The sequence below is a fragment of the Cupressus sempervirens genome, chromosome 3, assembly GCF_028749045.1.
Source record: "Cupressus sempervirens isolate cs-2001-9-10 chromosome 3, ASM2874904v1, whole genome shotgun sequence".
NCBI lineage: Eukaryota > Viridiplantae > Streptophyta > Pinopsida > Cupressales > Cupressaceae > Cupressus > Cupressus sempervirens.
The window spans coordinates 817,879,628-817,896,336 of NC_143120.1; the positions used below are offsets into that span (position 1 = coordinate 817,879,628).

At 33.0% G+C, this 16,709-nt stretch overlaps 1 pseudogene across 1 annotated transcript; it reads right to left on the reverse strand.

Moving 5' to 3' along the window:
• Positions 1 to 224: 224 nt before the first annotated feature.
• On the reverse strand, positions 225 to 2,204 carry LOC149569293 (putative pectate lyase 18; annotated as a pseudogene). Its single transcript, XR_016361744.1, has 4 exons — positions 1,179 to 2,204; positions 917 to 1,021; positions 670 to 808; positions 225 to 579 (listed from the first exon to the last, which is right to left on the reverse strand). The product of XR_016361744.1 is annotated as a putative pectate lyase 18 (transcript).
• Between the last annotated feature and the right edge of the window lie 14,505 nt (positions 2,205 to 16,709).

Here is a 16,709-nt window from a genome sequence, read left to right on the forward strand (position 1 = left end):
GTAAAGTTCAATACAAGTCCCATGCAATCAAATTTATTCAGCCACGATACAGTTAATTATATCCAACAGGTTAAGTAGTTTTCTAAAATCGTAGTATGACCACAAGTTTGAAACTAATCTCTATCTCTGTATTGTAGTTCTTGTAACGCATACTCAAGAAGTACTTTTCTAAAATTCAGTGACAATCAAGATAATATAAATAATATTAGCTTGACATTCCACAATTAATTTTCAAATATGCAAATAATATTACTGATAAATTCAATAAACAAAAGGAAAACAATTAAGTTCCCTTACTCCATGCTCTCATGCTTGGAAAGCTACAAAATTAAGGGTTTTCTAATAGTTTGTCTATAATCCATATGGTTTGGTCTCACAGCTCGAACCCTTTCTACAGGTGAGAACACCTGAAGCTGCAGTGATTGAGCCCGCAATAGACGAAGGCCTTGCCAACATACTTGAAGCCTTTGCATAGCTTGAAGATGCTCTAGCTCCCGATGCTATAAAGAATGCCCCATTGAACATCAGATCTCCTAATGATCTCCAATTACCCTCTATTGAATCTTCGTGCTTTGTCACCTGCACATTTCCCATTACCATACTAATTTTACATCCATTGAACACCAGAGAACATATATGAGACATCAGTTGCAAGAGTAGGGCTTTTACCTCCTTGTGGAATTGATTGTCAGGGGCAAGAAATCTGTTGCCTTGGCTGTTAATGGTGGGCTTTGCACTTCCTCTAATGGCATACATTTTCTAGTGAATGTAATCATTGTTCACCACATGGAAATATCCATGTCGGCACCTGCATCACAACATATATGTCTTATAGTGAAATGGAGATTAAAGAAATAAACTTCAGTGAACTAATGTCTTGAGTTCTTTGTGCAAGGATTAATATGGAGTTTTATACCTGGACATACGCTGAACTAAGCCCTTCTCCAAAATGATTGAATGCTACTGTTACTTGCATTTTGACATCTTGAATATATGCGTCGCTGTGTCCAAGGAGCATCACCTACCAAAAAGAAATGCCCATAAATACCAACACTATTTATGTTTGTTTCCTAATGGACCTTTTGTACCCTGCTCTATGATATAAATATAATCAACAAACCTTTTTAAAAAGAAAGAAAAAAATATGGCAGACTAAATAAACCAGAAGTTCTGAGCACCTTATCATGGTGAGTGAAAAAGTTGTTTGAAATTGTGATAGCGGTAGATCCCATGATCGCATCGATCAGTCCATCTGTACAACTTGACAATGAACAGTGGTCTACCCAAATTGCGCTTGATCCAAAGATGTTAATCCCATCTCCATCACTCATAGTTCTATACCCATAATGGGTGGGTGAGCTCCTCACATTTGTATTCCCCGTAGGTTTACAGTCATGGATATGGATTCCATGAATGATAATGTTATTCACATACTGTATTGTAATGCAAGCTCCGTTTGCTATGTGAACATTGGCTCCTCTACCGTCAATAGTCTTGTAACTGTTCATGATCAGCTCCTCCTTTAGCTGAATGACCATATCTCTTTGAAAAGTAATCTAGAGAGGCTCGGTTTGGATGACAGCGTGGCGCAGAGTGCCTGGTCGGGGATTGACTGGGTCGTCGTCATTGGGATCAGTAACTATATAAAACCTTCCATTCTTACCTCCAATGGCGTTTCTGCCAAATCCAATAGCGCAGTCAGCAAGTCTCTTTCTGTTGTTAACCCAATCGGAATCACATCGCCAACAGTTGTCAATTGGGTTGCCTGTTCCGCACGAGCTCAGCTTTCTTCTCGAACTATTTCTACTCTTGCACAGAGGTACTTCTTTAAATTGTTAATAATCTCAACTCAACTGTCGACATATGCTGGCAATGAAACAACTCTAGAACATCGAAGCCTTCTTAATTAAACTGACTTAGATAACCTTTCTGCAGTATGTTCATCTTACAATTAATGTATCTGAACAACGACAATTGTTAACAGTCTAATGGGATAATAATATTGGGAATAGAAATCTGATCTATAGCTATTAACAGCTGCGTACCAAATACTGTCACAAGAATGATATTATAGAAATTATGGTAAAGCAAACACCAAGCAACAGCATAAGAATAAGTAGAGAATGAATGAATGACACACACATTGTCATATGCGTTTCATATTAATGTATTGAATGTGATAAACTATTTAATTAAACTCTCTAAACTGTCTAGACCATCTGAAAGACACAATGCTTATTACCTTTCTACCATTTGAACAACAAGCTCCGGCTTCTCAACGTGATATTTAACGCTATTGCCAGCCTTAGTCGTCATGTTGAAAGGAGTTCTTATTGATTCCGTCATTACTGACATGAATAGAAAAGACGCAAACAAAAGAAGCAATGGCTTTAAGGCTTCACTGGAGGCCATTTTCGATAGCAGGATAAAACTCGCAATGGTTTTATGAAATGCTGTGGCATTGGGCCTCTCTTATATAGACAATGAGCGTCTGTGAAGGCTGTTTCTGTTTCTATTTGCGAATGACAGTGTTTTGGCGCCTTCCGTTGAAAATATGGTTGTATGCACGTTATTACGTTGCGATTATTACGGTCGTAATGCACATGACTAGCATCTATTATTTTTTTACCCACAAACAACATTAATAATGTGATAAAGCGTTCCTTGAGCGTTTCTTCGCATGTTTATTCCTACTTCTCCCTGAATAGAGAGAATTCTCAAAATCTCTTTGAAAAACACAGATATAAGGAGTGGTACTGTCAAGGATGTAGTGAACTTGGGTTTATATTTCATGATTTTCTCACACACTCATATTCATCGTATCAATCAGGCTTGGAATTTGATGGCCGTATTGGCCGTTTTTGCACCTTTTAACTGTATATGACCGGCTATAAAATTGTATGACTGTATGAATTGATAGGCTAAAATTTTAGAGAACTGTCAACATGACAAATAAAATTATTAGTAAACCGTCAATACTTGTTATAGGCAACTTAATATTTTATTTAATAATATACAAAAATTTGATTTTATAATATTTATAATATATATGCATGATAAATATGTATTATTTTATTTTATAAATATTTCTATTTTTTTGTTTGTTTCTAATTTGATGATTGTATATTTATATTAATTCAAAATCTTTGTTGAAATAAGAATATAATGAATTTTAAAAACTTATATTACTAATTTAAAAACTTCTTCTTTTATATGAGATTTTGTATATATTACTAATTTATAATTTCAATTTATTCATTAAAATTTTTGTATTTATTATTAATTAGTATTTATTATTGTTATTTATAAAATATTTAAATTTAAAATGATCTTTTAAATTATATCTTAAAACTAAAAAATTGACAATCAATTATTTTAATAAAACATAAAATAAAAAGCAAAAAAACAATTTAGCCATCATTGAAAAATCATATGACAGGCAGGGACGGCCGTCAAATTCCAGGCTGGACTATCAACACATATTGGTAAAGATTTCTGACAAAATGTTTGAAAATGGCGCAGATTGTTGTTTCCTGAAATAAGATTTGTCTCCGTAATCGAAGGGCTTTTCCCGCGCTGAGTAAGAGTTGTTTCGGCCAATTTTAGTTTCACATTTGAAAGTTATTAAAAGTTACATTGGCCAAGGTGATATGGTCCACGACCATATTTGTCGTTGCTTCTAAAGGACTCCCCCCTTCCGTAATTTGCACGGGGATTGGGGACAAAATATCGAATCCCTGTTGTTACTAAATTCTTACAAATACTAAACAAATATTAGGAATACTTTTTGCCCCCGCATGGTTCCAGTTTCCAGAATCCCACGGTCTTATTTATCCCCATTCGGAATAGAAATGAATTTTTCTAGGGAATCTAATATTTTGAAAATATTATAAAATGTAAATTATATATTTTTTAGGATAAGCTTCTTTATTTAATGCAATATTTAAAACATATTATATAAGATGTCATCATGACTAAGGGTGGGATGATGTCATATACATAGATATCTTTTTTGCTTAAATTATTTGATAAGATGCTCAAATTTGGAAGGGGAGACAATGTGGAAGGTGATGGCAAGGACTGTAACATAGAGAAGAGATATGGTGAAAGGTGATTAAAATGAAAACTTATATATGACAAGAATCATAAAAGTAAGTATGTTTTTCTATTAGATATAAGAGCATTAGAAAATACAAAGCAACCAAAGTACCACCACGAAAATCAACAAGGAGGCCAAGCTTCACAAAGGAAGAACAATATCAGCTGTACAACAAAACAAAAAGAGGAGAAGGACTATCTAACCAAGAACATCATAGCAATTGACCATCCAAGTAGTCCAACCTAAGGGACCCTCCATCCAAACGACACTTTTACGTTATTGAAACTGCATCGGCCTGAATAAATCTTCTTTTCTAGGATTCACTTTCTTACTGATTTCTCTGTTTAGCCTAATGCAAACATGCTCAAAAGCCTGTAGATCCTCCAAGGTTCTACGCCATTGGTATCCATGCTTCAACTCATAGTAGAAAAAAGTGGCATGCCCATCATGAAGGAACCTTCTCATCTTGTCCCACTCGATCGGCATAGTAGCCTGCACCTGCAAAGAAATTTTAAAATAAGTGAGTTTTCAAAAAAACTTAGTAAGATCCCTCAGCTTGCCTTGGTAACTTTCCTCATTCTTGCACTTCTAGATCTACTAGAGAATGTTAGACCATAATATATTACAAAATAAATTGGTATCTTTAGGAAGACCATTAATATGACTAGTGATAATATCAAAAATATTAACATCAATAGGATAAGGAGAACTAAGTATAATAGAGAATGTTGCAAATATTAATTTTAGGTTAATGATATAAACATTTAATAATATGTGTAATTACTTTATATTTCTTGTTTAGATGATTTAATCAATTTTACATGTGTTCTTGATTAAAATAAAATCTTTAATATTGTTAAAATGAAATATCATAAGCAAAACTAAGTATAATAGAGAATGTTGCAAATATTAATTTTAGGTTAATGATATAAACATTTAATAATATGTGTAATTACTTTATATTTCTTGTTTAGATGATTTAATCAATTTTACATGTGTTCTTGATTAAAATAAAATCTTTAATATTGTTAAAATAATAGTAACTTCTATAATTAAGAAATTCTTTTGTATATTAATTAAATTATTTTTCAGGATTAATTGTGTTAAATTGTAGCATGAACACACAATTTAATAATAAAGAGGGTCAAAAGTGAATGGCTATTAAATCTTTTAATCTATAATGACAAATTTTGTACAAATTTCAAGTTATGTTGAATTTACTTATCTAATGGAGTTTTGAACAATAAAAAGTTTTGTAATAGTTATAATTGTACTTAATGAGATGAAGTCATTAATTATATAAAAAAAATTGTCTTCTTTATGTCAAATGAAATTTGTATAAATAGCATCTACAAAAGTCCAAATTTGAAAATTTGATAAAATCTATAAATAATAATTATTTAAATATATAGAAACCGTCATTTTATTGAGTTATTAACTTACAAAAGTATATTTATTCATGCATAATTAAGACAACTTCCATACAAACTATAAGAATATAGAATGAAAATAGATTTCAACATAATATATAAGTACACAATCTTTAATGTATAAGTACACAATCCTTAAAGAGTAATTAAAAAAGTAAAATATTTCCTTTATAGGATATTGCATAATTAGATAATGATATGTAGCTTATAATATTCTTTATAGGAACTCTCAAGATTCATTTTGCTTGATTACATTACATATGAGAGCATTTTGATATTTCTTTCACAAACAACCATAACAAATTAGACATCCTTCAAATTTTTAATTCTTTATATTTTTAGATATGCAAATATTAATTGTCAATTAAATATTTTAAAGTAAAATTGGAAGAATGTTTTTTTGTTTGACTTATTCTATAAGATGAGGTAAACCAAAACTACCCTCTCTATGAATGGAAACATATTCAAATCAAATTAAATCTAGATTTTAAGATTAAATTTTTTTCCTAAAGTTGAGCTTACAATTCCTTTGATAGTTGTGGGTTAAATAATGATGGTTTTATACATAATAAGGAAGGATACTATTTGAACAAGTGTTATTATACCCCTAACAATTCTTAAGAGAAGCACATTAATGCCAACTCTATAGTTTACAAGATTTTGAAGCATGTTTATAATGATTGAATGACGTGTTTCAAATAGATTCTACCCTACTTACTTCATTTCCATTTTATGTGAAAATAGTAATCACAATGGAGATTTTTCCCATTATATTTTAAAAAAACATTATACTCATATGATTTTATTTTAGTTTAAAGATCATAAACGATAAATTAGTTTATTAATCTTGCTTCACATTTAATATGAAGATCATCTCTCAATTAAATTCATAAGATATTTGAGTTTGAATTAACTCTACACAATATTTATAAGTTTAATATATTAATTTTAATTAAAATTTATTGTAAATACTTACACCACCTTCTAATACATGAGGTAGTATAATAGGTTTTCTTATAGATATTCTGTATTCTTATCGTAACCTTCATCCGCAATATTAGATTTTATAAATGACAAGTTATAATAAAAAAATTAATGAGCATATATGATACTTTTTTCCAATATTATGTGTACTATAATTGAAGATGTTAGGGCTATTTTGCTAGTAAATTATAAGTGCAATAATATATTAATCATAATGCAAAAACATCTTACAAAATGTCTGTCTATCTATCTATCTATATATACTATTGATCTTAAATAAAATAAAATCTAACTTTGGTGTTTTAAGTTACAAATATTCTTTTTGAAGAATATATTATCTTCTTATTATTTTTGGATTATACCAGTCAACTTTGATAACTTGAGTTTGGGAAGTTATAATGAGATTTGAAAAACTAAATAGCATGATGATATTATATTATGTTGTTGACCCTTGATTAGTTATGAAATTTTGCCCTTGATTCTCATAAATGTATTACAGTAAAATTAATATTATTATATCATAAGTGGTATAAAATTTAGTTCCATAAATCTCCTAAATCTTGTAATTTTAGGTAGCATGTTGCATAATATCAATATATATTGGTAAGTTTTTGGGAAAAAAAATATTTTGGAATTTATTGTTATTAGCATATTGAAGTTCCAATATATAACTTGTCAAAGCTATTAGCAAATTCTATCTACTAGTGAATTATAAAATATGTCATATTCATATATAATAAATATTATGCTGAAATTTAGAAGAAAATGAATATTTGTGCCATATCATACACTACGAACTTAAGATTTTTACAACAAATTACATGTTGGTAACATGTCATATAAATCGTGGTATCTTTTAAATATAAATGAAAAAATAAATTAATACACCAACATATGCCCTTAGATTCAATTATTGTTGAAAACCACCACCCCTACAAATGAGCTTATGAATATATCAAACTTCTAATCATGAAAGAAAAAACAATTGCTTGTTGATGATAATTTTTTAACTGATAGACAAGAGTTTTGTTTCGTTGATCACCTTTATAAAATAATTATTCAAACATAATTTTTCAATTTTGAATCTTATCTTAGATGAACATGTGAATACACATTTTCTAATAATTTTTAATGTAGTATTTACTTCTTTATTGATCTAATATTAGCTTTGATCTATAAAACAATCTATATAACTCAAACGATAGTATCACTGTACTATGATTACAATTTTGATCGAAATAGGCAGCTAAAAGCCAGATGCAAATTTCATGCAAAAGTTGATAGTTTGAAAACAAATAAAAAATCTCTACAAGAAAGATGCCCCAAAAAGCATCGATATCTTGACTTTTGCCTGATAACTGGTCAAAAAGATTTAATGGTTTTTCATTTATGCAATACATGTGGTTTTCACCTCTATTTCTTATTTTTTATGTTCTCAACGCGGGAATTTTGGTCCTTTTCAATGTCAAAAGCTCCTGGACTTGATAAAGTTAATCAAAAATACAATCGACATCTGAATCAGGAGGTAGTTGAAGATGAAACTGTACCAACCAATGCAGTTCATCAAAACGTCTACTCATAGCTAAGTGAAATTTTGAAACAATATATTCTTCCAATTAAAGTCCATATTTGTGAGCCAGAAAACAATGTAGCAAGCCATATAAAGCTATTGGGATAAATTTAAATTCTAACAAAACATATTACGCCTAGTTGAATGGTATGGTCGATGGATTGGTTAACGTGCGGAGAACTACTATTATAAGCTGAGCATCTTCCTGACTAGAAAAAGTGACAGACTTTCATTGGAGCGTTTCCCTTTATCACACATGGCTTCAAATTGACCAGCATTATTTTAGTCTACAAAAGGTATACACAATGGTGGTCAATGCATGAATATAAAGCCTTTGATAGCGGATATCTATAAAATTCAAGAGCGCTTTTCTTTTTAATTTCACTTATTATCCCTTTTTAAGCCTCGAGGTGACAATATGTAAAAAATCAATTCCGTTGGTTGAAATTAGGAGAAGAAAAGAAGTTGGGGATATGATATACATAGTGTCTTAGATCAATGTCAATGATATTATTGGTAGAGAGATCGTTGAATACTGTTTCTAACTGTACATAATGGTGTCCTACCTCTAGTATATATATTCCTATTTGACTATCACCAACTTTATACCATGCACATATGCCATGGTATTGGCAATTAATAGAAACAAAATTTACCAGCTATCAACCACACTACCAAAATTGACCAAGGCACAATTCCGACCTCATCCCTTATAATCTCTCAGTCTTTCATTCCCAATGGACTCATTGAGAACCATTTAACTTCAACACTAGACCAATTGACATCATTGTATTGATTATTTCCAAAAATTACAATATATATTTCAATAGGTAAATTTCATACAAATTCATGATAAATAGATATATGCTTGCTTTTATTTTGATATTGATTGTATATATAGTAGCAATTTTAGAATTTCTATTTAATGATATAAAAAGCTATCAACTTTAGAAACTTTTAATATTTTATTATTTTTCCAAATAATTTAACATAAATTATATTTATTTGTAATGTTGAGGTCATTATATATAAGATATTTTTATAAATTTAATAATATAAATAAATTTGTTATGAAGATAACTAATTATTATTTCTGATTATCTATTCATATTATTACAATCAATTTTAATTTCTATTCTACTTATACTCATTCATAAAGTTATATCATCTTTGTTAAATTGGAAGAATGTTATATTTCTTATGTGGAAATGTAGTTAGAGTGCATGGGATATTAAATTATAGATACCTCTACCTTAATTATTTTTCAATCATCTCGCTTACTACATCAATCCTCATTTATGTTTTAATATCTCTCTTCAATATTTATGTTTCTTAATATTTTGTTGAAAAATCTCACTATATATGAGACACAAAGATAGAAATATGTGTGTGTGTGCATGAGTGTGCACATACACATACATATAATGTGTGTGAGATACACAAACACTGATACACACACATAGAGATCCCTCTATTTCTATTGCTCTCACTCGTCAACCTTTTATATATTGGTATATCACTCTTCCTTTCTTAATCTTATTTTATATTCCTTCCTCTTAATTTTATATATTTATATCGCATGCTTCCTCTAAATACTCAAGTGTTTCTTCCTCCTAATGATTGAGTGTAATTATTATACATTCAAAGATAATTATTTATTAACTTAAAAAAATAGGGGAGTATTATTAATTTTCCATTTTTTAGGATGTAAACTTAGAGAACCAATAAATTTGTTTGACATTAAACACATGATGCTAACTAATTTCTCATTGAAATGATATTTGAAATATAAAAAAATATATTATTACATGTTGTGGTTTAGATGATATGTTATGAATTCTAAATACAAAAAGTGTATCTTTTTTGCTCTCATTTTAAACCTTAATGTATATCATTTAAACAAATTATGGTAATTTGAAAGTAGATTTGAAGCCATGTATTGAATAACTTTATCGTAAGTATATTTATTTTCTCATCTAAGATCACTCTTTGTTAATTATTCACAATGAAAAAGAGCCCACATCATGTCCCCATTAGGTTCAATATTTCCTTGTTCTAATTATATACTATGACATTCCATTATTTATTAGGCTACGTTCACATACATTCATCCATGATTCCTATATTCTATGTCTTTTATTTTGGATCATCTCTATACTATTCAAAACCAATTTGTTGGAATCATGAATGTTGATGATACTTCTATGGGGGAGTATTGTAGACACATAATTAGATCATTATCATGATGATATGTTACATTCATGACTGTTTTTGTCATTGATATCAACATAGCAGTTTTCTATGGTACTTGACAAAAGAACATTAGTAAATATCAAGTTAGTATGGACAGATCATTGAGAATTTTCAGTAAGTGAGGTTAAAGGAAGGTAATACTAAGTACCTAGTATATGCAGCTAACCTTGGAAGTATAAGATATTAAGTCTAGATGAAGTTATGCAAGTTTTGGTGAAGATTTTTCTGAGATAGAGTTTACAGAAGCATGTTCTAGTAAACTTGTTATATCTCTTAGTAGAGTTGTTATTCTGAGAAGCAGAAGTTAAAGATCTATGAAGAAGACATTCTAGAGATGATGTAGCTAACTTTGCTTATCATAATGCCACATGTATGAAAGTTTATTCAAGTTATAAGGAAAAAGATCAATGTTATTGCTAAGTGTAACATTTTCTTAATGAGTTCCTATAATAATTAATTGAGAAGGTGTAATAGTTGACTTAGGGAATTGTTTTATGGATTTAGTATAAAGGAAGGACATTTTTTATTATCATGTAATAGAATGTAATGAATGATTGTAAGAAGCACGAAGTACGGAATGCGAAGATAAGCAAAACAGAGTGAAGGTGAAGTAAAATTCATTGCTAAGGTTTTATTGTGAGACCTGAGGTTTGATATTTGGATCCAAGGTTTGTGACTTGGTCTACAAGGTCTGAACAAGATTGTTCTAGTTGACAAGACAAAAGAAAGAGGTCAAAGTATAGTACAAACAATTATTTTGCAAGAAGTAGTTGAGAGAGCCGTTGGATGGTGAGTTTCGTGGTCTTGCCCTATAAGAAGTTATTTGGATAGTGGGTACTTTTTCTTTCTACAACTCCTAACAAGGTTGGGATCTCCTAATAGAGACTCATATGTACTAAATGTTGTAATAGACTCCTAACAGGGTCCATCCTCTAACATGGAATTTTTATATTAGTACATCATCTTGTGGGCATCATTCCCACCATGGTACATTCAAAAGATAATTGTTTATTAATTTAAAAAGTAGGGGACTATTACTAATTTTCTATATTTCGAGATGTAAACTTAGAAAACCAATAAATTTGTTTGACATGAAACACATGGTGTTAACTTTCATTTTTCACTAAAATGATATATGACATATTAAAAAAAAAAAAAATTATATGTCACACCTGAGATGATATGTTATAAATGTTATACAAAAGATGAGTATTTTTTGTGTGCTCATTTAAACCCTTAATATACATTGTTTAGAAAAATGATAGTTCTTTGAAAGTAGATTTGAAGCACTAGCATCTTTTCTATTGTCATGTCTTGAGTAATTTTATCACAGCACTATATATAATTTCTCATCAAAGATCATTCTCTGTTAATTATTCAAAATTAAAAAAGCCCACGTAAGGTCCCATTTTGGCTCCATATTTTTTTTGTAATTATGATATGCTGGGACATTCCCATTATTTACTAGGTTAGGTTCACATATATTCATCCATGATTCCTACATTCCATGTCTTTTAATTTGGATCATCTCTATAATATCCTAGACCAATTTTTCCATTCCTTGAATCTAATTCAAAAAAAAAGTTTTGCACCATTTATGCAATGAACTATTTGTGGTATTTTATGACAGCGAGGTTTCAATTAATGACAATTTAAAGAAATCATTGAATAATAATTCACATTTATAATGAACATATAGATATTTTGTTTTCACACATTAGATGGAATTCAAGTATTACATTACAATCAATACCTATGCATCTTTATAACGACTAGAATATTCTTCTATTTAAAAGAGTTAGACACAATATGCTTTAAAAAAAGCCAAAAAAGTAGTTCACAATATGATAAATAAGGTATAAGATTATCTATTGAGAGTGTATGCTATTATAAATGAAACATCTATAGTTTATCAAAGACTATCTTAGTCATTATCTTAAGAATTATATGGTTTTAGATTTGTACATCTTACTTTTTAAAACAAAATGCATTTAGGCACTACATTATTCTCAGCTTTCAATTTTTTAAATGTAAATTAATTTGTGCAACATTAATCGAACTTATTGATATTTTTGAAATGTGAGAGATGTGTTATTGACACATTTTTGTGGAGTCATGAGAGATGGGTGGAGCATCTCGACGTCAAAAGAAACTAAAATAATTGAGAAGCTTTGATTCAGTGGGCTTATCATGCTTGGCAATTGCTACAGAGCTAGAATGCTGCATTAGTAGTGATGGAAGGCACAAAGGAGGAAGACCTTGCCTCCATACTCTTGAAGCTTTGGCATACTTTGACAACCTTGTGCCTCTCGATTCTTTGAAGAATGCCCCATCTAACATCATATCTCCCTCCGATTTCCAATTCCACGTTGAATTATATCATACAATAAAAATTGTGATAGAATTATATTTTTTTGATGAATAGTCCTTTTCAATTAATAAAATTTACTAAGATTACAATTCACAAAAAAGGGGCCAGGGGATACAGGATCACCCTGCGAATGAGTTCAAATGGTTGAAGCCAAAATAAACAACATGGCCATAGCCAGAAACTATAAACTATTCATTAAAAAAAACATATTTTAAACAACCTCAAGCTACCAATGCAGTACCAGCAAAGGGAGGAGGATCATCTTTATCAAGAAATCCCCACACATCAATGGGATTGTGATGCAGACTAGGAATAGTCCAGTCGTCAGTAGCATCTGTAGGATATAGGGTAGTCGCAGTCTCTGCATCCTTCTTGTCTAGCTGTGGAGGAGAAATTGCCAAGGCCAGTTGAGAAAACTTGCCAGAGTGCACCCGTCTAGGGGGAGGAGCTGGAGACCGGCCAGAAGCCTGCCCAGGGGGGGGGGGGAGCTCGGGACCAGCCAGAACTACCATGCGGCGGAGAAGCGGAGTGGTGCCTCTAACCGCCATGACCACTATTGGGAGAGTGGTGGTGGGGACCCTGGGAGTGCGGCGTGTGTGAATGGTGGCCAGAGGACTGGCATTGAGAATGGTGACCGCGAGATGAGGAGGCATTGACTGAGGCATCTAGAGGCACTCTGGGAATGGTGCAAGGAGCATTGCCCCAATGATTTAACAATTCCTATAAGTGGGCAACCTTCAGGGAAAATGTATTAGCTTGCACCTGTATTTGCATAATGACATTGTTACAAATGCATGCCTTAGTGTACATCAGAATGTTAACATCCAAAAAAATGTGAGTGAATAAAACTGCATTCCTATCTTTCCATAGAGAAAAAAAAATTTCTATCCTGAAAGTATGCCAAATCTGGGAGAACTTCCGAGAAAATCTAGGGGAATCACCCAGCAAGATCATGTGCCATGAAAAAGGTTCGAGCCTGAAAGGCTTGAAAAAACCATGAATCCAGTGCCAATAATTCTGAGCACGCTTGCAAAACCAAAAAATATGCAAAAAGGACTTAGGTTGGCCACAAAAGGGGCATCTGGGATTAGGAACCCTAATGTGCTTGAGCCAAGGCCCCAGGGGAAGACCTTGGAAGGCAAGGCACCAAGCAAAGTGAGCAATCTTAGGTTCTGTAATGGCACTCCAAATGGTGTCGAACCATTTTTTCCATTGAGAAAGCGAAGAATGCAAATGCCACCGTTGATTAAGCATGTCCACCATCGGAAGGTGGGGCGAAAGCCATCTGTATCCCTTATTGGGCTTATAAATAGTAAATGGAGTGGCAAGAAACCACTTCCAATCATACCACCAAGGACAAACAGACTAAATCCCCACTTTATGAAGTAAGTGCACAGAGATGGAAGACAATAGAAGGTCATAAGTCTGGCGATCAGCACGAACAAGGCGGTATTGAACTTGCATATCCTCCCATGACCTAAAATTCATGGTGACTCTTGAAAAAATGTCCTTGGTAGTGTGGATGCCACGTTTAAAGAAACACAAAGCATTGGCACCTTGAGTCTTGGCAAGAGGAGTACCCTGGAAGGAAAATAGGGGAGACCACTAAATGTTCTGTTGATTTAAGGACAACCCATTGTGAAACTCATCACCAGCCCAATGAAGCCAAGGTTTAACAGCTTCCCAGGCTTTCCAAATGCTCTTTATAACAAAAGCGCCATGTATGACCACTGGTTCATGCATAGTGAGAAGGGTCTGAAAACCAATCGCCTTCCACGCCGGTCTGTTAGCAGGGAAGACTGAAGAGATGCAATGCCTGACAAGAATTGTCCAGGCTTCATCTCCAAAAATAGCTCGGATAATCCATTTAGCATAGAGGGAAAGGCCTTGCTTCCGAGTGGAAAGTAGCCCGAGACCCCCATATTCCCTTAGGAGACAACAGAAATCCCAAGCAACTTTGTGAAAACCATGATGGTTAGAACCAGAAGCCCAAAGAAAATCTCTGAGCAAACATTCTAATTTGAGATAGGAAGCTTTGGAGGGAGCCCAACAAGAAGAATAATACACATGGGTGGCAGCCAAAATCTTAGAACAAATCTAGAATTTACCAGCAAGAGAAAGTGGCTTAGTGATCCAATAATCAAGCTTTTTGCTAATCTTTGTAAGCACAGCATTCCAAAGTTCCATAGGGGAAGCTTGGAAAGAAAAGGGAATGCCAAGTAAGCAGAAGATTCCTCCATGAGTAACCCATTTCCATTGGAATTGGCTAAGCCAAGGTGGAGCTGGAAAAAAAGATTGTCGGTAGCAGAGCGTTTTATGCCATTGAATGGAAGAGCCAGAGGCTTGACAAAAAGTGTCCAGAAAATTTAAAGAATTTTTGATGTTTTCTTCATCTTCAAGAAGAGTAAGAAAAGAATCATCAGCAAAATGACCATTGACTAACTGGGAGGAAGAATCAGGCAAGGAAATGCCATGGACCAGTCTTGAAGACACAAAGTGAGCAAGTAAATAACCAAAACCTTCAGCAGCAAGGACATAAAGCGCTGGAGGTAGTGGACAACCTTGTCTGATGGAACAAAAATGTCCAAAGCTTCAGATTGTGAATTATTGATGGTGATGCAATCATTAGCATCACCAAAGAGCATCTCCACAGACTGAAGGAAATTGGGACCAAAACCTAGAGCCTAAATCATAGCCAAAATGAAAGGCCATTCAATGTGATCATAGGCTTTAGCAAAATCTATCTCTAAAAAGATAGCCTACTGCTTGGACTCACGGGCCCATTCCATACCTTCCCAGACAATAATGATGTTGTCAAGAATATACCTGGATTTGATGAAGCCAGTTTGTTTAGGCCACATAATTAGAGGAAGCATATGGCAGATTTTGAGAGAGAGTGCCTTACCAATGATCTTATAAGACACATTCAGGAGGGTGATGGGCCTCTAGTTGCAGATGTCCTCAGGATCACTAGCTTTAGGTGTGAATTTAATATTGCCTTTATTTATGACCGCTCCTAAGCTTTTAGAATGGTATGCTTCAAGATAGACTTTGTGCAGATCAGGACCAATTTTCTCCCAAAGATGTTTGTAAAATTCATAGGGAAATCCATCACACCTAGGGGATTTGTCATCTGCCATGGAGTAAACTGCCTCTTTAAGGTCTCAAAGGGAAAGAAGTTGCTCACAGAGAGCACGTTGCTCAACCGCGAGGTAGTTTGGAGTAACAGTAATACACTTTTTGAGAGCCTCCTCCTGAGCAACCGAATGGCCTTGCAAAGCAAAAACATGCTCATAGTGAAGAAAAAAAGCTTGCAGGATGTCAGGTAGACTAGAAAGAACATCAGTTCCCTGTTTTATCTTTTTAATCCCAACATTGGTATGACGGGCTCAGAGAGCCTGGAAGAACTCCTTCGAGGCTTTGTCGCCAACGTCTAACTAGTGGAGATGGGCTTTGATTTGAGCTCCTCGGGCAACATAGTTATCAGCAATTTACTTTTCATGGCGAAGCTTGGCAAGCTGAATTTGAAGATCCACATCAAAGGGGTTGAAGGTGAGTGCTTCAGAGGCTTTTTTAAGGGCAAGGGTGTTGGCTTCATAAGACCATTTTTTAAAAATTGCCAGCTGACGCCCGTAGATGTGCAAAAAATGAGTCGTTCTAGTAATGGCGTCATTCCACCATTGAATCCAACCTCGATGGGAATGTGGACGTGGTTCCAAATTCTAGACACGTTGTGTGTGGGAGATGGTGGAAGCATGCAACAATACAGACGTGTTGAGGAAGAATTGAGACTTGGCCACTTTAGGGATAGCTGTTTCCGAAAAAATGCCAAAATAAATGGTATAGTGGTCTGACAATGTCACATCTATCAGGGGAATGATAGGTAGATCACGATCTTTAGAAAAGGAAAAAAAGGATTGCGCCGAGATCATAGCATGATCAAGATGTTTCAATATGTGGTCAAGACCGACTCAAAAATTGGACCAAGTGTGCCAAGCCCCA